Below are 25,576 nucleotides of genomic sequence, written 5' to 3' on the forward strand. Positions count from 1 at the left end.
GAAAAGACACTGGCCAGTCACATTGAGGGCCAGCTTGCAAGCGTATGGAGCAAGGGAAGGAGGAGTGCTTTGGATGGCAAAAAGTTAAAGGTAGACACTGTTTCGAACCGGGGACCTTTCGCGTGTGAGGCGACCGTGATAACCACTACACTACAGAAACCAGACACTTCTTGCTTGTCCTGGAGCCCCGAAAGAGGAAAAGTAGAGCTTTTCATGAATATGATTAAGCCAGACAGGTAAAGACTCATGCATGCGTAAGTGGAGCCTGCGTGAAAAGGAAAGAAGACCAGAGAAAAAGCCATGTTTCTGCCCAGTTTCGAACTAGGGACCTTTCGCGTGTTAGGCGAACGTGATAACCACTACACTACAGAAACCACCTACACTTCTCAGGGTGTACCCACAAGCGGCTCATTTTACCCAAGCAAAGCTTGTTTTAACCACGTGCAGCTCATTTTAACCACACGCAGCTCATTTTAACCACACGCAACAACTAGGATCCACATCTGTCCTGATCAAGCTAACACGCTACTTTGGACTAACTCCAGCTCTTTTGCTTGGAGACAACTGGATCAAGAGGAGTAGGCAGACTAATGTGAGTTTTGTCAAGGTGCAGCTAGCATTGGAGGCCAAAAATCTTCTTTAGAAAGGAGGGGAATAGACCACTTTATGGAACAAAAAGCATCGCTGTTTCTGCCCAGTTTCGAGCTGGGGACCATTTGCGTGTAAAGCAAACGTGATAACCACTACACTACAGAAACCTCCGGTGGAAACTGATTGCAATTTTGCTACCAAGAAGAAAGCAGTGCTCGCATAGGAACATAGACAACTGGCATATTGGGAACTAATACTCAAAAGAACCTTCCACATGAGAAAGGGAGCAATAAAGTAGCTATGAGAGGTAACAACATCTAAAATGTTGGGCTTAGGTCAATAGAGTATGCTTGAGTAAAAAAAAAGGCATTCGGGAATAGAAAGGTGGGGAGGGGAAAGACAACCATGGCATGCAGCAAAATATCATAAGTCTTAACTACTGGGAAAGCCTGAACTTTGCAGATGATGCGACGGCAACCAAAGTGGCAGTACTTGGAGAAGGGCTGGATAGGAAGAAGACAAGGGAGGTTGGAGTCAAAGGCAAATTCCAGGCAATATAAACTTACAAAGCAGGTGGTAGGACAGTTCTACTTCTAGATAGTGCAGTATCTAGGGAGAAGGAAAAGAGACAAAGCTTGGTGTTTTGCAAGTTGAGTTTTAGATCTCTCTTAGATGGATATGCATGTAGGGATGGCTGAGAGGCAGTCTGAAAGAGGCTATTAGCAGTTGCCTGAGAAAGTGAGTGAAGAAAAGACACTGGCCAGTCACATTGAGGGCCAGCTTGCAAGCGTATGGAGCAAGGGAAGGAGGAGTGCTTTGGATGGCAAAAAGTTAAAGGTAGACACTGTTTCTGCCCGGTTTCGAACCGGGGACCTTTCGCGTGTGAGGCGAACGTGATAACCACTACACTACAGAAACCTCCGGTGGAAACTGATTGCAATTTTGCTACCAAGAAGAAAGCAGTGCTCGCATAGGAACATAGACAACTGGCATATTGGGAACTAATACTCAAAAGAACCTTCCACATGAGAAAGGGAGCAATAAAGTAGCTATGAGAGGTAACAACATCTAAAATGTTGGGCTTAGGTCAATAGAGTATGCTTGAGTAAAAAAAAAGGCATTCGGGAATAGAAAGGTGGGGAGGGGAAAGACAACCATGGCATGCAGCAAAATATCATAAGTCTTAACTACTGGGAAAGCCTGAACTTTGCAGATGATGCGACGGCAACCAAAGTGGCAGTACTTGGAGAAGGGCTGGATAGGAAGAAGACAAGGGAGGTTGGAGTCAAAGGCAAATTCCAGGCAATATAAACTTACAAATCAGGTGGTAGGACAGTTCTACTTCTAGATAGTGCAGTATCTAGGGAGAAGGAAAAGAGACAAAGCTTGGTGTTTTGCAAGTTGAGTTTTAGATCTCTCTTAGATGGATATGCATGTAGGGATGGCTGAGAGGCAGTCTGAAAGAGGCTATTAGCAGTTGCCTGTGAAAGTGAGTGAAGAAAAGACACTGGCCAGTCACATTGAGGGCCAGCTTGCAAGCGTATGGAGCAAGGGAAGGAGGAGTGCTTTGGATGGCAAAAAGTTAAAGGTAGACACTGTTTCTGCCTGGTTTCGAACCGGGGACCTTTCGCGTGTGAGGCGAACGTGATAACCACTACACTACAGAAACCAGACACTTCTTGCTTGTCCTGGAGCCCCGAAAGAGGAAAAGTAGAGCTTTTCATGAATATGATTAAGCCAGACAGGTAAAGACTCATGCATGCGTAAGTGGAGCCTGCGTGAAAAGGAAAGAAGACCAGAGAAAAAGCCATGTTTCTGCCCAGTTTCGAACTGGGGACCTTTCGCGTGTTAGGCGAACGTGATAACCACTACACTACAGAAACCACCTACACTTCTCAGGGTGTACCCACAAGCGGCTCATTTTACCCAAGCAAAGCTTGTTTTAACCACGTGCAGCTCATTTTAACCACACGCAGCTCATTTTAACCACACGCAACAACTAGGATCCACATCTGTCCTGATCAAGCTAACACGCTACTTTGGACTAACTCCAGCTCTTTTGCTTGGAGACAACTGGATCAAGAGGAGTAGGCAGACTAATGTGAGTTTTGTCAAGGTGCAGCTAGCATTGGAGGCCAAAAATCTTCTTTAGAAAGGAGGGGAATAGACCACTTTATGGAACAAAAAGCATCGCTGTTTCTGCCCAGTTTCGAGCTGGGGACCTTTTGCGTGTAAAGCAAACGTGATAACCACTACACTACAGAAACCTCCGGTGGAAACTGATTGCAATTTTGCTACCAAGAAGAAAGCAGTGCTCGCATAGGAACATAGACAACTGGCATATTGGGAACTAATACTCAAAAGAACCTTCCACATGAGAAAGGGAGCAATAAAGTAGCTATGAGAGGTAACAACATCTAAAATGTTGGGCTTAGGTCAATAGAGTATGCTTGAGTAAAAAAAAAGGCATTCGGGAATAGAAAGGTGGGGAGGGGAAAGACAACCATGGCATGCAGCAAAATATCATAAGTCTTAACTACTGGGAAAGCCTGAACTTTGCAGATGATGCGACGGCAACCAAAGTGACAGTACTTGGAGAAGGGCTGGATAGGAAGAAGACAAGGGAGGTTGGAGTCAAAGGCAAATTCCAGGCAATATAAACTTACAAAGCAGGTGGTAGGACAGTTCTACTTCTAGATAGTGCAGTATCTAGGGAGAAGAAAAAGAGACAAAGCTTGGTGTTTTGCAAGTTGAGTTTTAGATCTCTCTTAGATGGATATGCATGTAGGGATGGCTGAGAGGCAGTCTGAAAGAGGCTATTAGCAGTTGCCTGAGAAAGTGAGTGAAGAAAAGACACTGGCCAGTCACATTGAGGGCCAGCTTGCAAGCGTATGGAGCAAGGGAAGGAGGAGTGCTTTGGATGGCAAAAAGTTAAAGGTAGACACTGTTTCGAACCGGGGACCTTTCGCGTGTGAGGCGACCGTGATAACCACTACACTACAGAAACCAGACACTTCTTGCTTGTCCTGGAGCCCCGAAAGAGGAAAAGTAGAGCTTTTCATGAATATGATTAAGCCAGACAGGTAAAGACTCATGCATGCGTAAGTGGAGCCTGCGTGAAAAGGAAAGAAGACCAGAGAAAAAGCCATGTTTCTGCCCAGTTTCGAACTAGGGACCTTTCGCGTGTTAGGCGAACGTGATAACCACTACACTACAGAAACCACCTACACTTCTCAGGGTGTACCCACAAGCGGCTCATTTTACCCAAGCAAAGCTTGTTTTAACCACGTGCAGCTCATTTTAACCACACGCAGCTCATTTTAACCACACGCAACAACTAGGATCCACATCTGTCCTGATCAAGCTAACACGCTACTTTGGACTAACTCCAGCTCTTTTGCTTGGAGACAACTGGATCAAGAGGAGTAGGCAGACTAATGTGAGTTTTGTCAAGGTGCAGCTAGCATTGGAGGCCAAAAATCTTCTTTAGAAAGGAGGGGAATAGACCACTTTATGGAACAAAAAGCATCGCTGTTTCTGCCCAGTTTCGAGCTGGGGACCATTTGCGTGTAAAGCAAACGTGATAACCACTACACTACAGAAACCTCCGGTGGAAACTGATTGCAATTTTGCTACCAAGAAGAAAGCAGTGCTCGCATAGGAACATAGACAACTGGCATATTGGGAACTAATACTCAAAAGAACCTTCCACATGAGAAAGGGAGCAATAAAGTAGCTATGAGAGGTAACAACATCTAAAATGTTGGGCTTAGGTCAATAGAGTATGCTTGAGTAAAAAAAAAGGCATTCGGGAATAGAAAGGTGGGGAGGGGAAAGACAACCATGGCATGCAGCAAAATATCATAAGTCTTAACTACTGGGAAAGCCTGAACTTTGCAGATGATGCGACGGCAACCAAAGTGGCAGTACTTGGAGAAGGGCTGGATAGGAAGAAGACAAGGGAGGTTGGAGTCAAAGGCAAATTCCAGGCAATATAAACTTACAAAGCAGGTGGTAGGACAGTTCTACTTCTAGATAGTGCAGTATCTAGGGAGAAGGAAAAGAGACAAAGCTTGGTGTTTTGCAAGTTGAGTTTTAGATCTCTCTTAGATGGATATGCATGTAGGGATGGCTGAGAGGCAGTCTGAAAGAGGCTATTAGCAGTTGCCTGAGAAAGTGAGTGAAGAAAAGACACTGGCCAGTCACATTGAGGGCCAGCTTGCAAGCGTATGGAGCAAGGGAAGGAGGAGTGCTTTGGATGGCAAAAAGTTAAAGGTAGACACTGTTTCTGCCCGGTTTCGAACCGGGGACCTTTCGCGTGTGAGGCGAACGTGATAACCACTACACTACAGAAACCTCCGGTGGAAACTGATTGCAATTTTGCTACCAAGAAGAAAGCAGTGCTCGCATAGGAACATAGACAACTGGCATATTGGGAACTAATACTCAAAAGAACCTTCCACATGAGAAAGGGAGCAATAAAGTAGCTATGAGAGGTAACAACATCTAAAATGTTGGGCTTAGGTCAATAGAGTATGCTTGAGTAAAAAAAAAGGCATTCGGGAATAGAAAGGTGGGGAGGGGAAAGACAACCATGGCATGCAGCAAAATATCATAAGTCTTAACTACTGGGAAAGCCTGAACTTTGCAGATGATGCGACGGCAACCAAAGTGGCAGTACTTGGAGAAGGGCTGGATAGGAAGAAGACAAGGGAGGTTGGAGTCAAAGGCAAATTCCAGGCAATATAAACTTACAAATCAGGTGGTAGGACAGTTCTACTTCTAGATAGTGCAGTATCTAGGGAGAAGGAAAAGAGACAAAGCTTGGTGTTTTGCAAGTTGAGTTTTAGATCTCTCTTAGATGGATATGCATGTAGGGATGGCTGAGAGGCAGTCTGAAAGAGGCTATTAGCAGTTGCCTGTGAAAGTGAGTGAAGAAAAGACACTGGCCAGTCACATTGAGGGCCAGCTTGCAAGCGTATGGAGCAAGGGAAGGAGGAGTGCTTTGGATGGCAAAAAGTTAAAGGTAGACACTGTTTTGAACCGGGGACCTTTCGCGTGTGAGGCGACCGTGATAACCACTACACTACAGAAACCAGACACTTCTTGCTTGTCCTGGAGCCCCGAAAGAGGAAAAGTAGAGCTTTTCATGAATATGATTAAGCCAGACAGGTAAAGACTCATGCATGCGTAAGTGGAGCCTGTGTGAAAATTAAAGAAGACCAGAGAAAAAGCCATGTTTCTGCCCAGTTTCGAACTGGGGACCTTTCGCGTGTTAGGCGAACGTGATAACCACTACACTACAGAAACCACCTACACTTCTCAGGGTGTACCCACAAGTGGCTCATTTTACCCAAGCAAAGCTTGTTTTAACCACGTGCAGCTCATTTTAACCACACGCAGCTCATTTTAACCACACGCAACAACTAGGATCCACATCTGTCCTGATCAAGCTAACACGCTACTTTGGACTAACTCCAGCTCTTTTGCTTAGAGACAACTGGATCAAGAGGAGTAGGCAGACTAATGTGAGTTTTGTCAAGGTGCAGCTAGCATTGGAGGCCAAAAATCTTCTTTAGAAAGGAGGGGAATAGACCACTTTATGGAACAAAAAGCATCGCTGTTTCTGCCCAGTTTCGAGCTGGGGACCTTTTGCGTGTAAAGCAAACGTGATAACCACTACACTACAGAAACCAGACACTTCTTGCTTGTCCTGGAGCCCCGAAAGAGGAAAAGTAGAGCTTTTCATGAATATGATTAAGCCAGACAGGTAAAGACTCATGCATGCGTAAGTGGAGCCTGCGTGAAAAGGAAAGAAGACCAGAGAAAAAGCCATGTTTCTGCCCAGTTTCGAACTGGGGACCTTTCGCGTGTTAGGCGAACGTGATAACCACTACACTACAGAAACCACCTACACTTCTCAGGGTGTACCCACAAGCGGCTCATTTTACCCAAGCAAAGCTTGTTTTAACCACGTGCAGCTCATTTTAACCACACGCAGCTCATTTTAACCACACGCAACAACTAGGATCCACATCTGTCCTGATCAAGCTAACACGCTACTTTGGACTAACTCCAGCTCTTTTGCTTGGAGACAACTGGATCAAGAGGAGTAGGCAGACTAATGTGAGTTTTGTCAAGGTGCAGCTAGCATTGGAGGCCAAAAATCTTCTTTAGAAAGGAGGGGAATAGACCACTTTATGGAACAAAAAGCATCGCTGTTCCTGCCCAGTTTCGAGCTGGGGACCTTTTGCGTGTAAAGCAAACGTGATAACCAATGCACTACAGAAACTCTGGTGGAAACTGATTGCAATTTTGCTACCAAGAAGAAAGCAGTGCTCGCATATGAACATAGACAACTGGCATATGGGGAACTAATACTCAAAAGAACCTTCCACATGAGAAAGGGAGCAATAAAGTAGCTATGAGAGGTAACAACATCTAAAATGTTGGGCTTAGGTCAATAGAGTATGCTTGAGTAAAAAAAAAAGGCATTCGGGAATAGAAAGGTGGGGAGGGGAAAGACAACCATGGCATGCAGCAAAATATCATAAGTCTTAACTACTGGGAAAGCCTGAACTTTGCAGATGATGCGACGGCAACCAAAGTGGCAGTACTTGGAGAAGGGCTGGATAGGAAGAAGACAAGGGAGGTTGGAGTCAAAGGCAAATTCCAGGCAATATAAACTTACAAAGCAGGTGGTAGGACAGTTCTACTTCTAGATAGTGCAGTATCTAGGGAGAAGGAAAAGAGACAAAGCTTGGTGTTTTGCAAGTTGAGTTTTAGATCTCTCTTAGATGGATATGCATGTAGGGATGGCTGAGAGGCAGTCTGAAAGAGGCTATTAGCAGTTGCCTGAGAAAGTGAGTGAAGAAAAGACACTGGCCAGTCACATTGAGGGCCAGCTTGCAAGCGTATGGAGCAAGGGAAGGAGGAGTGCTTTGGATGGCAAAAAGTTAAAGGTAGACACTGTTTCTGCCTGGTTTCGAACCGGGGACCTTTCGCGTGTGAGGCGAACGTGATAACCACTACACTACAGAAACCAGACACTTCTTGCTTGTCCTGGAGCCCCGAAAGAGGAAAAGTAGAGCTTTTCATGAATATGATTAAGCCAGACAGGTAAAGACTCATGCATGCGTAAGTGGAGCCTGCGTGAAAAGGAAAGAAGACCAGAGAAAAAGCCATGTTTCTGCCCAGTTTCGAACTGGGGACCTTTCGCGTGTTAGGCGAACGTGATAACCACTACACTACAGAAACCACCTACACTTCTCAGGGTGTACCCACAAGCGGCTCATTTTACCCAAGCAAAGCTTGTTTTAACCACGTGCAGCTCATTTTAACCACACGCAGCTCATTTTAACCACACGCAACAACTAGGATCCACATCTGTCCTGATCAAGCTAACACGCTACTTTGGACTAACTCCAGCTCTTTTGCTTGGAGACAACTGGATCAAGAGGAGTAGGCAGACTAATGTGAGTTTTGTCAAGGTGCAGCTAGCATTGGAGGCCAAAAATCTTCTTTAGAAAGGAGGGGAATAGACCACTTTATGGAACAAAAAGCATCGCTGTTTCTGCCCAGTTTCGAGCTGGGGACCTTTTGCGTGTAAAGCAAACGTGATAACCACTACACTACAGAAACCTCCGGTGGAAACTGATTGCAATTTTGCTACCAAGAAGAAAGCAGTGCTCGCATAGGAACATAGACAACTGGCATATTGGGAACTAATACTCAAAAGAACCTTCCACATGAGAAAGGGAGCAATAAAGTAGCTATGAGAGGTAACAACATCTAAAATGTTGGGCTTAGGTCAATAGAGTATGCTTGAGTAAAAAAAAAGGCATTCGGGAATAGAAAGGTGGGGAGGGGAAAGACAACCATGGCATGCAGCAAAATATCATAAGTCTTAACTACTGGGAAAGCCTGAACTTTGCAGATGATGCGACGGCAACCAAAGTGACAGTACTTGGAGAAGGGCTGGATAGGAAGAAGACAAGGGAGGTTGGAGTCAAAGGCAAATTCCAGGCAATATAAACTTACAAAGCAGGTGGTAGGACAGTTCTACTTCTAGATAGTGCAGTATCTAGGGAGAAGAAAAAGAGACAAAGCTTGGTGTTTTGCAAGTTGAGTTTTAGATCTCTCTTAGATGGATATGCATGTAGGGATGGCTGAGAGGCAGTCTGAAAGAGGCTATTAGCAGTTGCCTGAGAAAGTGAGTGAAGAAAAGACACTGGCCAGTCACATTGAGGGCCAGCTTGCAAGCGTATGGAGCAAGGGAAGGAGGAGTGCTTTGGATGGCAAAAAGTTAAAGGTAGACACTGTTTCGAACCGGGGACCTTTCGCGTGTGAGGCGACCGTGATAACCACTACACTACAGAAACCAGACACTTCTTGCTTGTCCTGGAGCCCCGAAAGAGGAAAAGTAGAGCTTTTCATGAATATGATTAAGCCAGACAGGTAAAGACTCATGCATGCGTAAGTGGAGCCTGCGTGAAAAGGAAAGAAGACCAGAGAAAAAGCCATGTTTCTGCCCAGTTTCGAACTGGGGACCTTTCGCGTGTTAGGCGAACGTGATAACCACTACACTACAGAAACCACCTACACTTCTCAGGGTGTACCCACAAGCGGCTCATTTTACCCAAGCAAAGCTTGTTTTAACCACGTGCAGCTCATTTTAACCACACGCAGCTCATTTTAACCACACGCAACAACTAGGATCCACATCTGTCCTGATCAAGCTAACACGCTACTTTGGACTAACTCCAGCTCTTTTGCTTGGAGACAACTGGATCAAGAGGAGTAGGCAGACTAATGTGAGTTTTGTCAAGGTGCAGCTAGCATTGGAGGCCAAAAATCTTCTTTAGAAAGGAGGGGAATAGACCACTTTATGGAACAAAAAGCATCGCTGTTTCTGCCCAGTTTCGAGCTGGGGACCATTTGCGTGTAAAGCAAACGTGATAACCACTACACTACAGAAACCTCCGGTGGAAACTGATTGCAATTTTGCTACCAAGAAGAAAGCAGTGCTCGCATAGGAACATAGACAACTGGCATATTGGGAACTAATACTCAAAAGAACCTTCCACATGAGAAAGGGAGCAATAAAGTAGCTATGAGAGGTAACAACATCTAAAATGTTGGGCTTAGGTCAATAGAGTATGCTTGAGTAAAAAAAAAGGCATTCGGGAATAGAAAGGTGGGGAGGGGAAAGACAACCATGGCATGCAGCAAAATATCATAAGTCTTAACTACTGGGAAAGCCTGAACTTTGCAGATGATGCGACGGCAACCAAAGTGGCAGTACTTGGAGAAGGGCTGGATAGGAAGAAGACAAGGGAGGTTGGAGTCAAAGGCAAATTCCAGGCAATATAAACTTACAAAGCAGGTGGTAGGACAGTTCTACTTCTAGATAGTGCAGTATCTAGGGAGAAGGAAAAGAGACAAAGCTTGGTGTTTTGCAAGTTGAGTTTTAGATCTCTCTTAGATGGATATGCATGTAGGGATGGCTGAGAGGCAGTCTGAAAGAGGCTATTAGCAGTTGCCTGAGAAAGTGAGTGAAGAAAAGACACTGGCCAGTCACATTGAGGGCCAGCTTGCAAGCGTATGGAGCAAGGGAAGGAGGAGTGCTTTGGATGGCAAAAAGTTAAAGGTAGACACTGTTTCTGCCCGGTTTCGAACCGGGGACCTTTCGCGTGTGAGGCGAACGTGATAACCACTACACTACAGAAACCAGACACTTCTTGCTTGTCCTGGAGCCCCGAAAGAGGAAAAGTAGAGCTTTTCATGAATATGATTAAGCCAGACAGGTAAAGACTCATGCATGCGTAAGTGGAGCCTGCATGAAAAGGAAAGAAGACCAGAGAAAAAGCCATGTTTCTGCCCAGTTTCAAACTGGGGACCTTTCGCGTGTTAGGCGAACGTGATAACCACTACACTACAGAAACCACCTACACTTCTCAGGGTGTACCCACAAGCGGCTCATTTTACCCAAGCAAAGCTTGTTTTAACCACGTGCAGCTCATTTTAACCACACGCAGCTCATTTTAACCACACGCAACAACTAGGATCCACATCTGTCCTGATCAAGCTAACACGCTACTTTGGACTAACTCCAGCTCTTTTGCTTGGAGACAACTGGATCAAGAGGAGTAGGCAGACTAATGTGAGTTTTGTCAAGGTGCAGCTAGCATTGGAGGCCAAAAATCTTCTTTAGAAAGGAGGGGAATAGACCACTTTATGGAACAAAAAGCATCGCTGTTTCTGCCCAGTTTCGAGCTGGGGACCTTTTGCGTGTAAAGCAAACGTGATAACCACTACACTACAGAAACCTCCGGTGGAAACTGATTGCAATTTTGCTACCAAGAAGAAAGCAGTGCTCGCATAGGAACATAGACAACTGGCATATTGGGAACTAATACTCAAAAGAACCTTCCACATGAGAAAGGGAGCAATAAAGTAGCGATGAGAGGTAACAACATCTAAAATGTTGGGCTTAGGTCAATAGAGTATGCTTGAGTAAAAAAAAAGGCATTCGGGAATAGAAAGGTGGGGAGGGGAAAGACAACCATGGCATGCAGCAAAATATCATAAGTCTTAACTACTGGGAAAGCCTGAACTTTGCAGATGATGCGACGGCAACCAAAGTGGCAGTACTTGGAGAAGGGCTGGATAGGAAGAAGACAAGGGAGGTTGGAGTCAAAGGCAAATTCCAGGCAATATAAACTTACAAAGCAGGTGGTAGGACAGTTCTACTTCTAGATAGTGCAGTATCTAGGGAGAAGGAAAAGAGACAAAGCTTGGTGTTTTGCAAGTTGAGTTTTAGATCTCTCTTAGATGGATATGCATGTAGGGATAGCTAAGAGGCAGTCTGAAAGAGGCTATTAGCAGTTGCCTGAGAAAGTGAGTGAAGAAAAGACACTGGCCAGTCACATTGAGGGCCAGCTTGCAAGCGTATGGAGCAAGGGAAGGAGGAGTGCTTTGGATGGCAAAAAGTTAAAGGTAGACACTGTTTCTGCCTGGTTTCGAACCGGGGACCTTTCGCGTGTGAGGCGAATGTGATAACCACTACACTACAGAAACCAGACACTTCTTGCTTGTCCTGGAGCCCCGAAAGAGGAAAAGTAGAGCTTTTCATGAATATGATTAAGCCAGACAGGTAAAGACTCATGCATGCGTAAGTGGAGCCTGCGTGAAAAGGAAAGAAGACCAGAGAAAAAGCCATGTTTCTGCCCAGTTTCGAACTGGGGACCTTTCGCGTGTTAGGCGAACGTGATAACCACTACACTACAGAAACCACCTACACTTCTCAGGGTGTACCCACAAGTGGCTCATTTTACCCAAGCAAAGCTTGTTTTAACCACGTGCAGCTCATTTTAACCACACGCAGCTCATTTTAACCACACGCAACCACTAGGATCCACATCTGTCCTGATCAAGCTAACACGCTACTTTGGACTAACTCCAGCTCTTTTGCTTGGAGACAACTGGATCAAGAGGAGTAGGCAGACTAATGTGAGTTTTGTCAAGGTGCAGCTAGCATTGGAGGCCAAAAATCTTCTTTAGAAAGGAGGGGAATAGACCACTTTATGGAACAAAAAGCATCGCTGTTTCTGCCCAGTTTCGAGCTGGGGACCTTTTGCGTGTAAAGCAAACGTGATAACCACTACACTACAGAAACCAGACACTTCTTGCTTGTCCTGGAGCCCCGAAAGAGGAAAAGTAGAGCTTTTCATGAATATGATTAAGCCAGACAGGTAAAGACTCATGCATGCGTAAGTGGAGCCTGCGTGAAAAGGAAAGAAGACCAGAGAAAAAGCCATGTTTCTGCCCAGTTTTGAACTGGGGACCTTTCGCGTGTTAGGCGAACGTGATAACCACTACACTACAGAAACCACCTACACTTCTCAGGGTGTACCCACAAGCGGCTCATTTTACCCAAGCAAAGCTTGTTTTAACCACGTGCAGCTCATTTTAACCACACGCAGCTCATTTTAACCACACGCAACAACTAGGATCCACATCTGTCCTGATCAAGCTAACACGCTACTTTGGACTAACTCCAGCTCTTTTGCTTGGAGACAACTGGATCAAGAGGAGTAGGCAGACTAATGTGAGTTTTGTCAAGGTGCAGCTAGCATTGGAGGCCAAAAATCTTCTTTAGAAAGGAGGGGAATAGACCACTTTATGGAACAAAAAGCATCGCTGTTTCTGCCCAGTTTCGAGCTGGGGACCTTTTGCGTGTAAAGCAAACGTGATAACCACTACACTACAGAAACCTCTGGTGGAAACTGATTGCAATTTTGCTACCAAGAAGAAAGCAGTGCTCGCATAGGAACATAGACAACTGGCATATTGGGAACTAATACTCAAAAGAACCTTCCACATGAGAAAGGGAGCAATAAAGTAGCTATGAGAGGTAACAACATCTAAAATGTTGGGCTTAGGTCAATAGAGTATGCTTGAGTAAAAAAAAAGGCATTCGGGAATAGAAAGGTGGGGAGGGGAAAGACAACCATGGCATGCAGCAAAATATCATAAGTCTTAACTACTGGGAAAGCCTGAACTTTGCAGATGATGCGACGGCAACCAAAGTGGCAGTACTTGGAGAAGGGCTGGATAGGAAGAAGACAAGGGAGGTTGGAGTCAAAGGCAAATTCCAGGCAATATAAACTTACAAAGCAGGTGGTAGGACAGTTCTACTTCTAGATAGTGCAGTATCTAGGGAGAAGGAAAAGGGACAAAGCTTGGTGTTTTGCAAGTTGAGTTTTAGATCTCTCTTAGATGGATATGCATGTAGGGATGGCTAAGAGGCAGTCTGAAAGAGGCTATTAGCAGTTGCCTGAGAAAGTGAGTGAAGAAAAGACACTGGCCAGTCACATTGAGGGCCAGCTTGCAAGCGTATGGAGCAAGGGAAGGAGGAGTGCTTTGGATGGCAAAAAGTTAAAGGTAGACACTGTTTCTGCCCGGTTTCGAACCGGGGACCTTTCGCGTGTGAGGCGAACGTGATAACCACTACACTACAGAAACCAGACACTTCTTGCTTGTCCTGGAGCCCCAAAAGAGGAAAAGTAGAGCTTTTCATGAATATGATTAAGCCAGACAGGTAAAGACTCATGCATGCGTAAGTGGAGCCTGCGTGAAAAGGAAAGAAGACCAGAGAAAAAGCCATGTTTCTGCCCAGTTTCGAACTGGGGACCTTTCGCGTGTTAGGCGAACGTGATAACCACTACACTACAGAAACCACCTACACTTCTCAGGGTGTACCCACAAGTGGCTCATTTTACCCAAGCAAAGCTTGTTTTAACCACGTGCAGCTCATTTTAACCACACGCAGCTCATTTTAACCACACGCAACAACTAGGATCCACATCTGTCCTGATCAAGCTAACACGCTACTTTGGACTAACTCCAGCTCTTTTGCTTAGAGACAACTGGATCAAGAGGAGTAGGCAGACTAATGTGAGTTTTGTCAAGGTGCAGCTAGCATTGGAGGCCAAAAATCTTCTTTAGAAAGGAGGGGAATAGACCACTTTATGGAACAAAAAGCATCGCTGTTTCTGCCCAGTTTCGAGCTGGGGACCTTTTGCGTGTAAAGCAAACGTGATAACCACTACACTACAGAAACCAGACACTTCTTGCTTGTCCTGGAGCCCCGAAAGAGGAAAAGTAGAGCTTTTCATGAATATGATTAAGCCAGACAGGTAAAGACTCATGCATGCGTAAGTGGAGCCTGCGTGAAAAGGAAAGAAGACCAGAGAAAAAGCCATGTTTCTGCCCAGTTTCGAACTGGGGACCTTTCACGTGTTAGGCGAACGTGATAACCACTACACTACAGAAACCACCTACACTTCTCAGGGTGTACCCACAAGCGGCTCATTTTACCCAAGCAAAGCTTGTTTTAACCACGTGCAGCTCATTTTAACCACACGCAGCTCATTTTAACCACACGCAACAACTAGGATCCACATCTGTCCTGATCAAGCTAACACGCTACTTTGGACTAACTCCAGCTCTTTTGCTTGGAGACAACTGGATCAAGAGGAGTAGGCAGACTAATGTGAGTTTTGTCAAGGTGCAGCTAGCATTGGAGGCCAAAAATATTCTTTAGAAAGGAGGGGAATAGACCACTTTATGGAACAAAAAGCATCGCTGTTTCTGCCCAGTTTCGAGCTGGGGACCTTTTGCATGTAAAGCAAACGTGATAACCACTACACTACAGAAACCTCTGGTGGAAACTGATTGCAATTTTGCTACCAAGAAGAAAGCAGTGCTCGCATAGGAACATAGACAACTGGCATATTGGGAACTAATACTCAAAAGAACCTTCCACATGAGAAAGGGAGCAATAAAGTAGCTATGAGAGGTAACAACATCTAAAATGTTGGGCTTAGGTCAATAGAGTATGCTTGAGTAAAAAAAAAGGCATTCGGGAATAGAAAGGTGGGGAGGGGAAAGACAACCATGGCATGCAGCAACATATCATAAGTCTTAACTACTGGGAAAGCCTGAACTTTGCAGATGATGCGACGGCAACCAAAGTGGCAGTACTTGGAGAAGGGCTGGATAGGAAGAAGACAAGGGAGGTTGGAGTCAAAGGCAAATTCCAGGCAATATAAACTTACAAAGCAGGTGGTAGGACAGTTCTACTTCTAGATAGTGCAGTATCTAGGGAGAAGGAAAAGAGACAAAGCTTGGTGTTTTGCAAGTTGAGTTTTAGATCTCTCTTAGATGGATATGCATGTAGGGATGGCTGAGAGGCAGTCTGAAAGAGGCTATTAGCAGTTGCCTGAGAAAGTGAGTGAAGAAAAGACACTGGCCAGTCACATTGAGGGCCAGCTTGCAAGCGTATGGAGCAAGGGAAGGAGGAGTGCTTTGGATGGCAAAAAGTTAAAGGTAGACACTGTTTCTGCCCGGTTTCGAACCGGGGACCTTTCGCGTGTGAGGCGAACGTGATAACCACTACACTACAGAAAACAGACACTTCTTGCTTGTCCTGGAGCCCCGAAAGAGGAAAAGTAGAGCTTTTCATGAATATCATTAAGCCAGACAGGTAAAGACTCATGCATGCGTAAGTGGAGCCTGCGTGAAAAGGAAAGAAGACCAGAGAAAAAGCCATGTTTCTGCCCAGTTTCGAACTGGCGACCTTTCGCGTGTTAGGCGAACGTGATAACCACTACACTACAGAAACCACCTACACTTCTCAGGGTGTACCCACAAGCGGCTCATTTTACCCAAGCAAAGCTTGTTTTAACCACTTGCAGCTCATTTTAACCACACGCAGCTCATTTTAACCACACGCAACAACTAGGATCCACATCTGTCCTGATCAAGCTAACACGCTACTTTGGACTAACTCCAGCTCTTTTGCTTGGAGACAACTGGATCAAGAGGAGTAGGCAGACTAATGTGAGTTTTGTCAAGGTGCAGCTAGCATTGGAGGCCAAAAATCTTCTTTAGAAAGGAGGGGAATAGACCACTTTATGGAACAAAAAGCATCGCTGTTTCTGCCCAGTTTCGAGCTGGGGACCTTTTGCGTGTAAAGCAAACATAATAACCACTACACTACAGAAACCTCCGGTGGAAACTGATTGCAATTTTGCTACCAAGAAGAAAGCAGTGCTCGCATAGGAACATAGACAACTGGCATATTGGGAACTAATACTCAAAAGAACCTTCCACATGAGAAAGGGAGCAATAAAGTAGCTATGAGAGGTAACAACATCTAAAATGTTGGGCTTAGGTCAATAGAGTATGCTTGAGTAAAAAAAAAGGCATTCGGGAATAGAAAGGTGGGGAGGGGAAAGACAACCATGGCATGCAGCAAAATATCATAAGTCTTAACTACTGGGAAAGCCTGAACTTTGCAGATGATGCGACGGCAACCAAAGTGGCAGTACTTGGAGAAGGGCTGGATAGGAAGAAGACAAGGGAGGTTGGAGTCAAAGGCAAATTCCAGGCAATATAAACTTACAAAGCAGGTGATAGGACAGTTCTACTTCTAGATAGTGCAGTATCTAGGGAGAAGAAAAAGAGACAAAGCTTGGTGTTTTGCAAGTTGAGCTTTAGATCTCTCTTAGATGGATATGCATGTAGGGATGGCTGAGAGGCAGTCTGAAAGAGGCTATTAGCAGTTGCCTGAGAAAGTGAGTGAAGAAAAGACACTGGCCAGTCACATTGAGGGCCAGCTTGCAAGCGTATGGAGCAAGGGAAGGAGGAGTGCTTTGGATGGCAAAAAGTTAAAGGTAGACACTGTTTCTGCCCGGTTTCGAACCGGGGACCTTTCGCGTGTGAGGCAAACGTGATAACCACTACACTACAGAAAACAGACACTTCTTGCTTGTCCTGGAGCCCCGAAAGAGGAAAAGTAGAGCTTTTCATGAATATCATTAAGCCAGACAGGTAAAGACTCATGCATGCGTAAGTGGAGCCTGCGTGAAAAGGAAAGAAGACCAGAGAAAAAGCCATGTTTCTGCCCAGTTTCGAACTGGCGACCTTTCGCGTGTTAGGCGAACGCGATAACCACTACACTACAGAAACCACCTACACTTCTCAGGGTGTACCCACAAGCGGCTCATTTTACCCAAGCAAAGCTTGTTTTAACCACGTGCAGCTCATTTTAACCACACGCAGCTCATTTTAACCACACGCAACAACTAGGATCCACATCTGTCCTGATCAAGCTAACACGCTACTTTGGACTAACTCCAGCTCTTTTGCTTGGAGACAACTGGATCAAGAGGAGTAGGCAGACTAATGTGAGTTTTGTCAAGGTGCAGCTAGCATTGGAGGCCAAAAATCTTCTTTAGAAAGGAGGGGAATAGACCACTTTATGGAACAAAAAGCATCGCTGTTTCTGCCCAGTTTCGAGCTGGGGACCTTTTGCGTGTAAAGCAAACATAATAACCACTACACTACAGAAACCTCCGGTGGAAACTGATTGCAATTTTGCTACCAAGAAGAAAGCAGTGCTCGCATAGGAACATAGACAACTGGCATATTGGGAACTAATACTCAAAAGAACCTTCCACATGAGAAAGGGAGCAATAAAGTAGCTATGAGAGGTAACAACATCTAAAATGTTGGGCTTAGGTCAATAGAGTATGCTTTAGTAAAAAAAAAGGCATTCGGGAATAGAAAGGTGGGGAGGGGAAAGACAACCATGGCATGCAGCAAAATATCATAAATCTTAACTACTGGGAAAGCCTGAATTTTGCAGATGATGCGACGGCAACCAAAGTGGCAGTACTTGGAGAAGGGCTGGATAGGAAGAAGACAAGGGAGGTTGGAGTCAAAGGCAAATTCCAGGCAATATAAACTTACAAAGCAGGTGGTAGGACAGTTCTACTTCTAGATAGTGCAGTATCTAGGGAGAAGGAAAAGAGACAAAGCTTGGTGTTTTGCAAGTTGAGTTTTAGATCTCTCTTAGATGGATATGCATGTAGGGATGGCTGAGAGGCAGTCTGAAAGAGGCTATTAGCAGTTGCCTGAGAAAGTGAGTGAAGAAAAGACACTGGCCAGTCACATTGAGGGCCAGCTTGCAAGCGTATGGAGCAAGGGAAGGAGGAGTGCTTTGGATGGCAAAAAGTTAAAGGTAGACACTGTTTCTGCCCGGTTTCGAACCGGGGACTTTTCGCGTGTGAGGCGAACGTGATAACCACTACACTACAGAAACCAGACACTTCTTGCTTGTCCTGGAGCCCCAAAAGAGGAAAAGTAGAGCTTTTCATGGATATCATTAAGCCAGACAGGTAAAGACTCATGCATGCGTAAGTGGAGCCTGCGTGAAAAGGAAAGAAGACCAGAGAAAAAGCCATGTTTCTGCCCAGTTTCGAACTGGCGACCTTTCGCGTGTTAGGCGAACATGATAACCACTACACTACAGAAACAACCTACACTTCTCAGGGTGTACCCACAAGCGGCTCATTTTACCCAAGCAAAGCTTGTTTTAACCACGTGCAGCTCATTTTAACCACACGCAGCTCATTTTAACCACACGCAACAACTAGGATCCACATCTGTCCTGATCAAGCTAACACGCTACTTTGGACTAACTCCAGCTCTTTTGCTTGGAGACAACTGGATCAAGAGGAGTAGGCAGACTAATGTGAGTTTTGTCAAGGTGCAGCTAGCATTGGAGGCCAAAAATCTTCTTTAGAAAGGAGGGGAATAGACCACTTTATGGAACAAAAAGCATCGCTGTTTCTGCCCAGTTTCGAGCTGGGGACCTTTTGCGTGTAAAGCAAACGTGATAACCACTACACTACAGAAACCTCCGGTGGAAACTGATTGCAATTTTGCTACCAAGAAGAAAGCAGTGCTCGCATAGGAACATAGACAACTGGCATATTGGGAACTAATACTCAAAAGAACCTTCCACATGAGAAAGGGAGCAATAAAGTAGCTATGAGAGGTAACAACATCTAAAATGTTGGGCTTAGGTCAATAGAGTATGCTTGAGTAAAAAAAAAGGCATTCGGGAATAGAAAGGTGGGGAGGGGAAAGACAACCATGGCATGCAGCAACATATCATAAGTCTTAACTACTGGGAAAGCCTGAACTTTGCAGATGATGCGACGGCAACCAAAGTGGCAGTACTTGGAGAAGGGCTGGATAGGAAGAAGACAAGGGAGGTTGGAGTCAAAGGCAAATTCCAGGCAATATAAACTTACAAAGCAGGTGATAGGACAGTTCTACTTCTAGATAGTGCAGTATCTAGGGAGAAGGAAAAGAGACAAAGCTTGGTGTTTTGCAAGTTGAGTTTTAGATCTCTCTTAGATGGATATGCATGTAGGGATGGCTGAGAGGCAGTCTGAAAGAGGCTATTAGCAGTTGCCTGAGAAAGTGAGTGAAGAAAAGACACTGGCCAGTCACATTGAGGGCCAGCTTGCAAGCGTATGGAGCAAGGGAAGGAGGAGTGCTTTGGATGGCAAAAAGTTAAAGGTAGACACTGTTTCTGCCCGGTTTCGAACCGGGGACCTTTCGCGTGTGAGGCGAACGTGATAACCACTACACTACAGAAACCAGACACTTCTTGCTTGTCCTGGAGCCCCGAAAGAGGAAAAGTAGAGCTTTTCATGAATATGATTAAGCCAGACAGGTAAAGACTCATGCATGCGTAAGTGGAGCCTGCGTGAAAAGGAAAGAAGACCAGAGAAAAAGCCATGTTTCTGCCCAGTTTCGAACTGGGGACCTTTCACGTGTTAGGCGAACGTGATAACCACTACACTACAGAAACCACCTACACTTCTCAGGGTGTACCCACAAGCGGCTCATTTTACCCAAGCAAAGCTTGTTTTAACCACGTGCAGCTCATTTTAACCACACGCAGCTCATTTTAACCACACGCAACAACTAGGATCCACATCTGTCCTGATCAAGCTAACACGCTACTTTGGACTAACTCCAGCTCTTTTGCTTGGAGACAACTGGATCAAGAGGAGTAGGCAGACTAATGTGAGTTTTGTCAAGGTGCAGCTAGCATTGGAGGCCAAAAATATTCTTTAGAAAGGAGGGGAATAGACCACTTTATGGAACAAAAAGCATCGCTGTTTCTGCCCAGTTTCGAGCTGGGGACCTTTTGCATGTAAAGCAAACGTGATAACCACTACACTACAGAAACCTCTGGTGGAAACTGATTGCAATTTTGCTACCAAGAAGAAAGCAGTGCTCGCATAGGAACATAGACAACTGGCATATTGGGAACTAATACTCAAAAGAACCTTCCACATGACAAAGGGAGCAATAAAGTAGCTATGAGAGGTAACAACATCTAAAATGTTGGGCTTAGGTCAATAGAGTATGCTTGAGTAAAAAAAAAGGCATTCGGGAATAGAAAGGTGGGGAGGGGAAAGACAACCATGGCATGCAGCAAAATATCATAAGTCTTAACTACTGGGAAAGCCTGAACTTTGCAGATGATGCGACGGCAACCAAAGTGGCAGTACTTAGAGAAGGGCTGGATAGGAAGAAGACAAGGGAGGTTGGAGTCAAAGGCAAATTCCAGGCAATATAAACTTACAAAGCAGGTGGTAGGACAGTTCTACTTCTAGATAGTGCAGTATCTAGGGAGAAGGAAAAGAGACAAAGCTTGGTGTTTTGCAAGTTGAGTTTTAGATCTCTCTTAGATGGATATGCATGTAGGGATGGCTAAGAGGCAGTCTGAAAGAGGCTATTAGCAGTTGCCTGAGAAAGTGAGTGAAGAAAAGACACTGGCCAGTCACATTGAGGGCCAGCTTGCAAGCGTATGGAGCAAGGGAAGGAGGAGTGCTTTGGATGGCAAAAAGTTAAAGGTAGACACTGTTTCTGCCCGGTTTCGAACCGGGGACCTTTCGCGTGTGAGGCGAACGTGATAACCACTACACTACAGAAACCAGACACTTCTTGCTTGTCCTGGAGCCCCGAAAGAGGAAAAGTAGAGCTTTTCATGAATATGATTAAGCCAGACAGGTAAAGACTCATGCATGCGTAAGTGGAGCCTGCGTGAAAAGGAAAGAAGACCAGAGAAAAAGCCATGTTTCTGCCCAGTTTCGAACTGGGGACCTTTCGCGTGTTAGGCGAACGTGATAACCACTACACTACAGAAACCACCTACACTTCTCAGGGTGTACCCACAAGTGGCTCATTTTACCCAAGCAAAGCTTGTTTTAACCACGTGCAGCTCATTTTAACCACACGCAGCTCATTTTAACCACACGCAACCACTAGGATCCACATCTGTCCTGATCAAGCTAACACGCTACTTTGGACTAACTCCAGCTCTTTTGCTTGGAGACAACTGGATCAAGAGGAGTAGGCAGACTAATGTGAGTTTTGTCAAGGTGCAGCTAGCATTGGAGGCCAAAAATCTTCTTTAGAAAGGAGGGGAATAGACCACTTTATGGAACAAAAAGCATCGCTGTTTCTGCCCAGTTTCGAGCTGGGGACCTTTTGCGTGTAAAGCAAACGTGATAACCACTACACTACAGAAACCAGACACTTCTTGCTTGTCCTGGAGCCCCGAAAGAGGAAAAGTAGAGCTTTTCATGAATATGATTAAGCCAGACAGGTAAAGACTCATGCATGCGTAAGTGGAGCCTGCGTGAAAAGGAAAGAAGACCAGAGAAAAAGCCATGTTTCTGCCCAGTTTCGAACTGGGGACCTTTCACGTGTTAGGCGAACGTGATAACCACTACACTACAGAAACCACCTACACTTCTCAGGGTGTACCCACAAGCGGCTCATTTTACCCAAGCAAAGCTTGTTTTAACCACGTGCAGCTCATTTTAACCACACGCAGCTCATTTTAACCACACGCAACAACTAGGATCCACATCTGTCCTGATCAAGCTAACACGCTACTTTGGACTAACTCCAGCTCTTTTGCTTGGAGACAACTGGATCAAGAGGAGTAGGCAGACTAATGTGAGTTTTGTCAAGGTGCAGCTAGCATTGGAGGCCAAAAATCTTCTTTAGAAAGGAGGGGAATAGACCACTTTATGGAACAAAAAGCATCGCTGTTTCTGCCCAGTTTCGAGCTGGGGACCTTTTGCGTGTAAAGCAAACGTGATAACCACTACACTACAGAAACCTCCGGTGGAAACTGATTGCAATTTTGCTACCAAGAAGAAAGCAGTGCTCGCATAGGAACATAGACAACTGGCATATTGGGAACTAATACTCAAAAGAACCTTCCACATGAGAAAGGGAGCAATAAAGTAGCTATGAGAGGTAACAACATCTAAAATGTTGGGCTTAGGTCAATAGAGTATGCTTGAGTAAAAAAAAAGGCATTCGGGAATAGAAAGGTGGGGAGGGGAAAGACAACCATGGCATGCAGCAACATATCATAAGTCTTAACTACTGGGAAAGCCTGAACTTTGCAGATGATGCGACGGCAACCAAAGTGGCAGTACTTGGAGAAGGGCTGGATAGGAAGAAGACAAGGGAGGTTGGAGTCAAAGGCAAATTCCAGGCAATATAAACTTACAAAGCAGGTGATAGGACAGTTCTACTTCTAGATAGTGCAGTATCTAGGGAGAAGGAAAAGAGACAAAGCTTGGTGTTTTGCAAGTTGAGTTTTAGATCTCTCTTAGATGGATATGCATGTAGGGATGGCTGAGAGGCAGTCTGAAAGAGGCTATTAGCAGTTGCCTGAGAAAGTGAGTGAAGAAAAGACACTGGCCAGTCACATTGAGGGCCAGCTTGCAAGCGTATGGAGCAAGGGAAGGAGGAGTGCTTTGGATGGCAAAAAGTTAAAGGTAGACACTGTTTCTGCCTGGTTTCGAACCGGGGACCTTTCGCGTGTGAGGCGAACGTGATAACCACTACACTACAGAAACCAGACACTTCTTGCTTGTCCTGGAGCCCCGAAAGAGGAAAAGTAGAGCTTTTCATGAATATGATTAAGCCAGACAGGTAAAGACTCATGCATGCGTAAGTGGAGCCTGCGTGAAAAGGAAAGAAGACCAGAGAAAAAGCCATGTTTCTGCCCAGTTTCGAACTGGGGACCTTTCGCGTGTTAGGCGAACGTGATAACCACTACACTACAGAAACCACCTACACTTCTCAGGGTGTACCCACAAGTGGCTCATTTTACCCAAGCAAAGCTTGTTTTAACCACGTGCAGCTCATTTTAACCACACGCAGCTCATTTTAACCACACGCAACCACTAGGATCCACATCTGTCCTGATCAAGCTAACACGCTACTTTGGACTAACTCCAGCTCTTTTGCTTGGAGACAACTGGATCAAGAGGAGTAGGCAGACTAATGTGAGTTTTGTCAAGGTGCAGCTAGCATTGGAGGCCAAAAATCTTCTTTAGAAAGGAGGGGAATAGACCACTTTATGGAACAAAAAGCATCGCTGTTTCTGCCCAGTTTCGAGCTGGGGACCTTTTGCGTGTAAAGCAAACGTGATAACCACTACACTACAGAAACCAGACACTTCTTGCTTGTCCTGGAGCCCCGAAAGAGGAAAAGTAGAGCTTTTCATGAATATGATTAAGCCAGACAGGTAAAGACTCATGCATGCGTAAGTGGAGCCTGCGTGAAAAGGAAAGAAGACCAGAGAAAAAGCCATGTTTCTGCCCAGTTTCGAACTGGGGACCTTTCACGTGTTAGGCGAACGTGATAACCACTACACTACAGAAACCACCTACACTTCTCAGGGTGTACCCACAAGCGGCTCATTTTACCCAAGCAAAGCTTGTTTTAACCACGTGCAGCTCATTTTAACCACACGCAGCTCATTTTAACCACACGCAACAACTAGGATCCACATCTGTCCTGATCAAGCTAACACGCTACTTTGGACTAACTCCAGCTCTTTTGCTTGGAGACAACTGGATCAAGAGGAGTAGGCAGACTAATGTGAGTTTTGTCAAGGTGCAGCTAGCATTGGAGGCCAAAAATCTTCTTTAGAAAGGAGGGGAATAGACCACTTTATGGAACAAAAAGCATCGCTGTTTCTGCCCAGTTTCGAGCTGGGGACCTTTTGCGTGTAAAGCAAACGTGATAACCACTACACTACAGAAACCTCCGGTGGAAACTGATTGCAATTTTGCTACCAAGAAGAAAGCAGTGCTCGCATAGGAACATAGACAACTGGCATATTGGGAACTAATACTCAAAAGAACCTTCCACATGAGAAAGGGAGCAATAAAGTAGCTATGAGAGGTAACAACATCTAAAATGTTGGGCTTAGGTCAATAGAGTATGCTTGAGTAAAAAAAAAGGCATTCGGGAATAGAAAGGTGGGGAGGGGAAAGACAACCATGGCATGCAGCAACATATCATAAGTCTTAACTACTGGGAAAGCCTGAACTTTGCAGATGATGCGACGGCAACCAAAGTGGCAGTACTTGGAGAAGGGCTGGATAGGAAGAAGACAAGGGAGGTTGGAGTCAAAGGCAAATTCCAGGCAATATAAACTTACAAAGCAGGTGATAGGACAGTTCTACTTCTAGATAGTGCAGTATCTAGGGAGAAGGAAAAGAGACAAAGCTTGGTGTTTTGCAAGTTGAGTTTTAGATCTCTCTTAGATGGATATGCATGTAGGGATGGCTGAGAGGCAGTCTGAAAGAGGCTATTAGCAGTTGCCTGAGAAAGTGAGTGAAGAAAAGACACTGGCCAGTCACATTGAGGGCCAGCTTGCAAGCGTATGGAGCAAGGGAAGGAGGAGTGCTTTGGATGGCAAAAAGTTAAAGGTAGACACTGTTTCTGCCTGGTTTCGAACCGGGGACCTTTCGCGTGTGAGGCGAACGTGATAACCACTACACTACAGAAACCAGACACTTCTTGCTTGTCCTGGAGCCCCGAAAGAGGAAAAGTAGAGCTTTTCATGAATATGATTAAGCCAGACAGGTAAAGACTCATGCATGCGTAAGTGGAGCCTGCGTGAAAAGGAAAGAAGACCAGAGAAAAAGCCATGTTTCTGCCCAGTTTCGAACTGGGGACCTTTCGCGTGTTAGGCGAACGTGATAACCACTACACTACAGAAACCACCTACACTTCTCAGGGTGTACCCACAAGTGGCTCATTTTACCCAAGCAAAGCTTGTTTTAACCACGTGCAGCTCATTTTAACCACACGCAGCTCATTTTAACCACACGCAACCACTAGGATCCACATCTGTCCTGATCAAGCTAACACGCTACTTTGGACTAACTCCAGCTCTTTTGCTTGGAGACAACTGGATCAAGAGGAGTAGGCAGACTAATGTGAGTTTTGTCAAGGTGCAGCTAGCATTGGAGGCCAAAAATCTTCTTTAGAAAGGAGGGGAATAGACCACTTTATGGAACAAGAAGCATCGCTGTTTCTGCCCAGTTTCGAGCTGGGGACCTTTTGCGTGTAAAGCAAACGTGATAACCACTACACTACAGAAACCAGACACTTCTTGCTTGTCCTGGAGCCCCGAAAGAGGAAAAGTAGAGCTTTTCATGAATATGATTAAGCCAGACAGGTAAAGACTCATGCATGCGTAAGTGGAGCCTGCGTGAAAAGGAAAGAA

At 45.2% G+C, this 25,576-nt stretch overlaps 55 non-coding genes across 55 annotated transcripts; all 55 read right to left on the bottom strand.

The window, feature by feature from the left end:
• Nucleotides 1-301: 301 nt before the first annotated feature.
• On the bottom strand, nucleotides 302-374 carry TRNAV-AAC (transfer RNA valine (anticodon AAC)). The gene has a single exon. It is a non-coding gene; the product is annotated as a tRNA-Val (tRNA).
• Nucleotides 375-685: 311 nt separating this feature from the next.
• On the bottom strand, nucleotides 686-758 carry TRNAV-UAC (transfer RNA valine (anticodon UAC)). The gene has a single exon. It is a non-coding gene; the product is annotated as a tRNA-Val (tRNA).
• A 678-nt stretch (nucleotides 759-1,436) lies between these two features.
• On the bottom strand, nucleotides 1,437-1,509 carry TRNAV-CAC (transfer RNA valine (anticodon CAC)). Its single transcript has one exon. It is a non-coding gene; the product is annotated as a tRNA-Val (tRNA).
• Nucleotides 1,510-2,187: 678 nt separating this feature from the next.
• TRNAV-CAC (transfer RNA valine (anticodon CAC)) lies at nucleotides 2,188-2,260 on the bottom strand. Its single transcript has one exon. It is a non-coding gene; the product is annotated as a tRNA-Val (tRNA).
• Nucleotides 2,261-2,401: 141 nt separating this feature from the next.
• Nucleotides 2,402-2,474, bottom strand: TRNAV-AAC (transfer RNA valine (anticodon AAC)). The gene has a single exon. It is a non-coding gene; the product is annotated as a tRNA-Val (tRNA).
• A 311-nt stretch (nucleotides 2,475-2,785) lies between these two features.
• On the bottom strand, nucleotides 2,786-2,858 carry TRNAV-UAC (transfer RNA valine (anticodon UAC)). Its single transcript has one exon. It is a non-coding gene; the product is annotated as a tRNA-Val (tRNA).
• Nucleotides 2,859-3,739: 881 nt separating this feature from the next.
• On the bottom strand, nucleotides 3,740-3,812 carry TRNAV-AAC (transfer RNA valine (anticodon AAC)). The gene has a single exon. It is a non-coding gene; the product is annotated as a tRNA-Val (tRNA).
• Nucleotides 3,813-4,123: 311 nt separating this feature from the next.
• On the bottom strand, nucleotides 4,124-4,196 carry TRNAV-UAC (transfer RNA valine (anticodon UAC)). Its single transcript has one exon. It is a non-coding gene; the product is annotated as a tRNA-Val (tRNA).
• Nucleotides 4,197-4,874: 678 nt separating this feature from the next.
• Nucleotides 4,875-4,947, bottom strand: TRNAV-CAC (transfer RNA valine (anticodon CAC)). The gene has a single exon. It is a non-coding gene; the product is annotated as a tRNA-Val (tRNA).
• An 881-nt stretch (nucleotides 4,948-5,828) lies between these two features.
• TRNAV-AAC (transfer RNA valine (anticodon AAC)) lies at nucleotides 5,829-5,901 on the bottom strand. Its single transcript has one exon. It is a non-coding gene; the product is annotated as a tRNA-Val (tRNA).
• Nucleotides 5,902-6,212: 311 nt separating this feature from the next.
• TRNAV-UAC (transfer RNA valine (anticodon UAC)) lies at nucleotides 6,213-6,285 on the bottom strand. The gene has a single exon. It is a non-coding gene; the product is annotated as a tRNA-Val (tRNA).
• Nucleotides 6,286-6,426: 141 nt separating this feature from the next.
• TRNAV-AAC (transfer RNA valine (anticodon AAC)) lies at nucleotides 6,427-6,499 on the bottom strand. Its single transcript has one exon. It is a non-coding gene; the product is annotated as a tRNA-Val (tRNA).
• Nucleotides 6,500-7,561: 1,062 nt separating this feature from the next.
• TRNAV-CAC (transfer RNA valine (anticodon CAC)) lies at nucleotides 7,562-7,634 on the bottom strand. Its single transcript has one exon. It is a non-coding gene; the product is annotated as a tRNA-Val (tRNA).
• Nucleotides 7,635-7,775: 141 nt separating this feature from the next.
• Nucleotides 7,776-7,848, bottom strand: TRNAV-AAC (transfer RNA valine (anticodon AAC)). Its single transcript has one exon. It is a non-coding gene; the product is annotated as a tRNA-Val (tRNA).
• A 311-nt stretch (nucleotides 7,849-8,159) lies between these two features.
• TRNAV-UAC (transfer RNA valine (anticodon UAC)) lies at nucleotides 8,160-8,232 on the bottom strand. Its single transcript has one exon. It is a non-coding gene; the product is annotated as a tRNA-Val (tRNA).
• An 881-nt stretch (nucleotides 8,233-9,113) lies between these two features.
• Nucleotides 9,114-9,186, bottom strand: TRNAV-AAC (transfer RNA valine (anticodon AAC)). The gene has a single exon. It is a non-coding gene; the product is annotated as a tRNA-Val (tRNA).
• Nucleotides 9,187-9,497: 311 nt separating this feature from the next.
• Nucleotides 9,498-9,570, bottom strand: TRNAV-UAC (transfer RNA valine (anticodon UAC)). Its single transcript has one exon. It is a non-coding gene; the product is annotated as a tRNA-Val (tRNA).
• Nucleotides 9,571-10,248: 678 nt separating this feature from the next.
• Nucleotides 10,249-10,321, bottom strand: TRNAV-CAC (transfer RNA valine (anticodon CAC)). The gene has a single exon. It is a non-coding gene; the product is annotated as a tRNA-Val (tRNA).
• A 141-nt stretch (nucleotides 10,322-10,462) lies between these two features.
• On the bottom strand, nucleotides 10,463-10,535 carry TRNAV-AAC (transfer RNA valine (anticodon AAC)). Its single transcript has one exon. It is a non-coding gene; the product is annotated as a tRNA-Val (tRNA).
• Nucleotides 10,536-10,846: 311 nt separating this feature from the next.
• TRNAV-UAC (transfer RNA valine (anticodon UAC)) lies at nucleotides 10,847-10,919 on the bottom strand. The gene has a single exon. It is a non-coding gene; the product is annotated as a tRNA-Val (tRNA).
• A 678-nt stretch (nucleotides 10,920-11,597) lies between these two features.
• Nucleotides 11,598-11,670, bottom strand: TRNAV-CAC (transfer RNA valine (anticodon CAC)). The gene has a single exon. It is a non-coding gene; the product is annotated as a tRNA-Val (tRNA).
• Nucleotides 11,671-11,811: 141 nt separating this feature from the next.
• Nucleotides 11,812-11,884, bottom strand: TRNAV-AAC (transfer RNA valine (anticodon AAC)). The gene has a single exon. It is a non-coding gene; the product is annotated as a tRNA-Val (tRNA).
• Nucleotides 11,885-12,195: 311 nt separating this feature from the next.
• On the bottom strand, nucleotides 12,196-12,268 carry TRNAV-UAC (transfer RNA valine (anticodon UAC)). The gene has a single exon. It is a non-coding gene; the product is annotated as a tRNA-Val (tRNA).
• A 141-nt stretch (nucleotides 12,269-12,409) lies between these two features.
• TRNAV-AAC (transfer RNA valine (anticodon AAC)) lies at nucleotides 12,410-12,482 on the bottom strand. Its single transcript has one exon. It is a non-coding gene; the product is annotated as a tRNA-Val (tRNA).
• A 311-nt stretch (nucleotides 12,483-12,793) lies between these two features.
• Nucleotides 12,794-12,866, bottom strand: TRNAV-UAC (transfer RNA valine (anticodon UAC)). The gene has a single exon. It is a non-coding gene; the product is annotated as a tRNA-Val (tRNA).
• A 678-nt stretch (nucleotides 12,867-13,544) lies between these two features.
• On the bottom strand, nucleotides 13,545-13,617 carry TRNAV-CAC (transfer RNA valine (anticodon CAC)). The gene has a single exon. It is a non-coding gene; the product is annotated as a tRNA-Val (tRNA).
• A 141-nt stretch (nucleotides 13,618-13,758) lies between these two features.
• Nucleotides 13,759-13,831, bottom strand: TRNAV-AAC (transfer RNA valine (anticodon AAC)). The gene has a single exon. It is a non-coding gene; the product is annotated as a tRNA-Val (tRNA).
• Nucleotides 13,832-14,142: 311 nt separating this feature from the next.
• On the bottom strand, nucleotides 14,143-14,215 carry TRNAV-UAC (transfer RNA valine (anticodon UAC)). Its single transcript has one exon. It is a non-coding gene; the product is annotated as a tRNA-Val (tRNA).
• Nucleotides 14,216-14,356: 141 nt separating this feature from the next.
• TRNAV-AAC (transfer RNA valine (anticodon AAC)) lies at nucleotides 14,357-14,429 on the bottom strand. Its single transcript has one exon. It is a non-coding gene; the product is annotated as a tRNA-Val (tRNA).
• Nucleotides 14,430-14,740: 311 nt separating this feature from the next.
• On the bottom strand, nucleotides 14,741-14,813 carry TRNAV-UAC (transfer RNA valine (anticodon UAC)). The gene has a single exon. It is a non-coding gene; the product is annotated as a tRNA-Val (tRNA).
• A 678-nt stretch (nucleotides 14,814-15,491) lies between these two features.
• On the bottom strand, nucleotides 15,492-15,565 carry TRNAV-CAC (transfer RNA valine (anticodon CAC)). Its single transcript has one exon. It is a non-coding gene; the product is annotated as a tRNA-Val (tRNA).
• A 140-nt stretch (nucleotides 15,566-15,705) lies between these two features.
• TRNAV-AAC (transfer RNA valine (anticodon AAC)) lies at nucleotides 15,706-15,778 on the bottom strand. Its single transcript has one exon. It is a non-coding gene; the product is annotated as a tRNA-Val (tRNA).
• A 311-nt stretch (nucleotides 15,779-16,089) lies between these two features.
• Nucleotides 16,090-16,162, bottom strand: TRNAV-UAC (transfer RNA valine (anticodon UAC)). The gene has a single exon. It is a non-coding gene; the product is annotated as a tRNA-Val (tRNA).
• A 678-nt stretch (nucleotides 16,163-16,840) lies between these two features.
• Nucleotides 16,841-16,914, bottom strand: TRNAV-CAC (transfer RNA valine (anticodon CAC)). Its single transcript has one exon. It is a non-coding gene; the product is annotated as a tRNA-Val (tRNA).
• Nucleotides 16,915-17,054: 140 nt separating this feature from the next.
• TRNAV-AAC (transfer RNA valine (anticodon AAC)) lies at nucleotides 17,055-17,127 on the bottom strand. Its single transcript has one exon. It is a non-coding gene; the product is annotated as a tRNA-Val (tRNA).
• Nucleotides 17,128-17,438: 311 nt separating this feature from the next.
• Nucleotides 17,439-17,511, bottom strand: TRNAV-UAC (transfer RNA valine (anticodon UAC)). The gene has a single exon. It is a non-coding gene; the product is annotated as a tRNA-Val (tRNA).
• Nucleotides 17,512-18,189: 678 nt separating this feature from the next.
• Nucleotides 18,190-18,262, bottom strand: TRNAV-CAC (transfer RNA valine (anticodon CAC)). The gene has a single exon. It is a non-coding gene; the product is annotated as a tRNA-Val (tRNA).
• Nucleotides 18,263-18,403: 141 nt separating this feature from the next.
• TRNAV-AAC (transfer RNA valine (anticodon AAC)) lies at nucleotides 18,404-18,476 on the bottom strand. Its single transcript has one exon. It is a non-coding gene; the product is annotated as a tRNA-Val (tRNA).
• Nucleotides 18,477-18,787: 311 nt separating this feature from the next.
• On the bottom strand, nucleotides 18,788-18,860 carry TRNAV-UAC (transfer RNA valine (anticodon UAC)). The gene has a single exon. It is a non-coding gene; the product is annotated as a tRNA-Val (tRNA).
• A 678-nt stretch (nucleotides 18,861-19,538) lies between these two features.
• On the bottom strand, nucleotides 19,539-19,611 carry TRNAV-CAC (transfer RNA valine (anticodon CAC)). The gene has a single exon. It is a non-coding gene; the product is annotated as a tRNA-Val (tRNA).
• A 141-nt stretch (nucleotides 19,612-19,752) lies between these two features.
• TRNAV-AAC (transfer RNA valine (anticodon AAC)) lies at nucleotides 19,753-19,825 on the bottom strand. Its single transcript has one exon. It is a non-coding gene; the product is annotated as a tRNA-Val (tRNA).
• Nucleotides 19,826-20,136: 311 nt separating this feature from the next.
• On the bottom strand, nucleotides 20,137-20,209 carry TRNAV-UAC (transfer RNA valine (anticodon UAC)). The gene has a single exon. It is a non-coding gene; the product is annotated as a tRNA-Val (tRNA).
• Nucleotides 20,210-20,887: 678 nt separating this feature from the next.
• On the bottom strand, nucleotides 20,888-20,960 carry TRNAV-CAC (transfer RNA valine (anticodon CAC)). The gene has a single exon. It is a non-coding gene; the product is annotated as a tRNA-Val (tRNA).
• Nucleotides 20,961-21,101: 141 nt separating this feature from the next.
• TRNAV-AAC (transfer RNA valine (anticodon AAC)) lies at nucleotides 21,102-21,174 on the bottom strand. The gene has a single exon. It is a non-coding gene; the product is annotated as a tRNA-Val (tRNA).
• A 311-nt stretch (nucleotides 21,175-21,485) lies between these two features.
• On the bottom strand, nucleotides 21,486-21,558 carry TRNAV-UAC (transfer RNA valine (anticodon UAC)). Its single transcript has one exon. It is a non-coding gene; the product is annotated as a tRNA-Val (tRNA).
• A 141-nt stretch (nucleotides 21,559-21,699) lies between these two features.
• Nucleotides 21,700-21,772, bottom strand: TRNAV-AAC (transfer RNA valine (anticodon AAC)). Its single transcript has one exon. It is a non-coding gene; the product is annotated as a tRNA-Val (tRNA).
• A 311-nt stretch (nucleotides 21,773-22,083) lies between these two features.
• TRNAV-UAC (transfer RNA valine (anticodon UAC)) lies at nucleotides 22,084-22,156 on the bottom strand. Its single transcript has one exon. It is a non-coding gene; the product is annotated as a tRNA-Val (tRNA).
• Nucleotides 22,157-22,834: 678 nt separating this feature from the next.
• TRNAV-CAC (transfer RNA valine (anticodon CAC)) lies at nucleotides 22,835-22,907 on the bottom strand. Its single transcript has one exon. It is a non-coding gene; the product is annotated as a tRNA-Val (tRNA).
• A 141-nt stretch (nucleotides 22,908-23,048) lies between these two features.
• On the bottom strand, nucleotides 23,049-23,121 carry TRNAV-AAC (transfer RNA valine (anticodon AAC)). The gene has a single exon. It is a non-coding gene; the product is annotated as a tRNA-Val (tRNA).
• A 311-nt stretch (nucleotides 23,122-23,432) lies between these two features.
• Nucleotides 23,433-23,505, bottom strand: TRNAV-UAC (transfer RNA valine (anticodon UAC)). The gene has a single exon. It is a non-coding gene; the product is annotated as a tRNA-Val (tRNA).
• A 141-nt stretch (nucleotides 23,506-23,646) lies between these two features.
• TRNAV-AAC (transfer RNA valine (anticodon AAC)) lies at nucleotides 23,647-23,719 on the bottom strand. The gene has a single exon. It is a non-coding gene; the product is annotated as a tRNA-Val (tRNA).
• A 311-nt stretch (nucleotides 23,720-24,030) lies between these two features.
• TRNAV-UAC (transfer RNA valine (anticodon UAC)) lies at nucleotides 24,031-24,103 on the bottom strand. The gene has a single exon. It is a non-coding gene; the product is annotated as a tRNA-Val (tRNA).
• Nucleotides 24,104-24,781: 678 nt separating this feature from the next.
• On the bottom strand, nucleotides 24,782-24,854 carry TRNAV-CAC (transfer RNA valine (anticodon CAC)). Its single transcript has one exon. It is a non-coding gene; the product is annotated as a tRNA-Val (tRNA).
• A 141-nt stretch (nucleotides 24,855-24,995) lies between these two features.
• TRNAV-AAC (transfer RNA valine (anticodon AAC)) lies at nucleotides 24,996-25,068 on the bottom strand. The gene has a single exon. It is a non-coding gene; the product is annotated as a tRNA-Val (tRNA).
• Nucleotides 25,069-25,379: 311 nt separating this feature from the next.
• TRNAV-UAC (transfer RNA valine (anticodon UAC)) lies at nucleotides 25,380-25,452 on the bottom strand. The gene has a single exon. It is a non-coding gene; the product is annotated as a tRNA-Val (tRNA).
• Nucleotides 25,453-25,576: the final 124 nt, after the last annotated feature.

The sequence above is a fragment of the Hyperolius riggenbachi genome, chromosome 4, assembly GCF_040937935.1.
Source record: "Hyperolius riggenbachi isolate aHypRig1 chromosome 4, aHypRig1.pri, whole genome shotgun sequence".
NCBI lineage: Eukaryota > Metazoa > Chordata > Amphibia > Anura > Hyperoliidae > Hyperolius > Hyperolius riggenbachi.